This window comes from Macrotis lagotis, chromosome 3 (genome assembly GCF_037893015.1).
Source record: "Macrotis lagotis isolate mMagLag1 chromosome 3, bilby.v1.9.chrom.fasta, whole genome shotgun sequence".
Lineage (NCBI taxonomy): Eukaryota > Metazoa > Chordata > Mammalia > Peramelemorphia > Peramelidae > Macrotis > Macrotis lagotis.
This window is the reverse complement of record NC_133660.1, coordinates 81795932-81797654: the sequence shown is the minus strand read 5'-3', so window position 1 is coordinate 81797654 and position 1723 is coordinate 81795932. Positions and strand designations below refer to the sequence as shown.

Sequence of the window (1723 nt, the reverse complement as noted above, 5' to 3'; positions counted from 1 at the left end):
AATTGCCTCAGGCTATTATCTTTGAAATCTATTCATTTTAAAAATACACCACTTTGTATTGCCCTCTGGATATGAGTAATACATTTAAGTATAAAAAGCTTTTTTTAATTTAATTTTTTTTAGCAGAACCCTTTATTGAACAATGTTGAGAGACCCTCGAGCCTGGGGAGGGCCGTGGGAAAGGGGGTCCTGCATCAGGGTGGCTTGGGCGGGTCAACAGTCTGTCATCCTCAGAGTTGGGCCTGGGGTGCGTCGGGCGGGTCCACAGGGAAGAAGTAAGGCGGGCGTCCCCTGTAGATCTCTTCAGCCTTCCCCAGGAAGACACAGATGAGCAGGCGGTCCACCTTGTCCTTGCACTCTTCCAGCCACTCTCAGAGGGTGGCCAGGACGACCTCAGCCGCAGCCTCGTTGTAACCAAAGACCCCCGTGGAGATGCGAGGAAAGGTCCCTGAGGGAAGGCGGTTCTCTAGTGCCAGCGGCAGGCTGTTAAGGTAGCAGTTGCGCAGCTCCTGGACTTGGCTGGGGCTGGGGTCACCCTGGGCGATGGTCCCCACCGTATGGATGACATACTTGGCCGGCAGGAGGTACCCTCCGGTGATCTTGGCTTTGCCCGTCTCAAAGCTGTGGAGCGAGCGGCACTCCTCGGTCAGCAAGTGGCCAGCGGCTCGATGGATGCAGCCATCTACTCCGCCACTGCCGAGCTGGGAACTGTTGGCAGCATTCATGATAGCATCCACCCCCAGCCTGGTGATGTCTCCTCGAAAGAGGGAGATCTGTTCATTCAGGGTCTTGTCCTTCCTTTACTGGGGCTCTTCCTCCTTACTGGTAGCCCCTTTGGGGGCCATGTCCTTCCAGGTTGGGATTTTCTTCAGTTTGACATAGTCTCGGCAGAAATAATGCTCCTCCCTCTGCTTGTCACTCAGGCCCTGCTTTGGCCTCCTTCCAGTTGGTGGAGGTGTGCAGGTCCACCTTGGCCACCATGGCCCAGGCATGGGTGGGGGGGGGGGGAAGTGGCCACCGCAAAAGCTTTTTTATAAAAAAACTTTTAGGCTGTTTTAAAAAACCTTCTTTGTTGTTTATTTTAAAATTTTTATTGATATACTCTGCTTTTATTAACATAATTTCTAATTTCTCACTCCCTTTTCTTAATTAAATCATTTTTATGACAAAAAATTTAAAAAGAAAGAGGAAAGCAAAGCTTTTGAAAAAAATAAACAACATACCAGCTTAGTATCGTGGTATTATAATATTCCACACCCAAAAATATTCCATCTTTGCCAAGAAGGAAATAAAGTTATCTATTCATTCAACTATTCCTTTCCTTTTCTTAAGACAGATTTGATCATTGTGATAACATGATGACCAAAAAAGGAAAATGATCAGTGTTGGAGGGAATGTGGGAAAACTAGGCCACAATACATTGCAGGTAAAGTTGTGAACTGATCCAATCTTTCTGGGGAGCAATTTGGAATCATGCTCAAAAGGCAATAAAACTGTGCATACCCTTCGATACAGTAAAAACACTACTAGGTTTGTATCCCAAGAAAGGGTAAAAAACTAACATATAAAAATATTCATAGAAGCTCTTTTTGTAGTGGCAAAGAATTGGAAATGGAGGGGATGACCATCAATTGGGGAATGGATGAATAAGCTGTGGTATAGGAATGTAATGAAATACTATTGTTCTGTAAGAAATTATGAACTATCAGACTTCAGAAAAGCC

General features: G+C 45.7%; 1 pseudogene; it reads right to left on the bottom strand.

The window, feature by feature from the left end:
• Window positions 1–230: 230 nt before the first annotated feature.
• Window positions 231–981, bottom strand: LOC141516144 (ADP-ribose glycohydrolase MACROD1 pseudogene; annotated as a pseudogene).
• Window positions 982–1723: the final 742 nt, after the last annotated feature.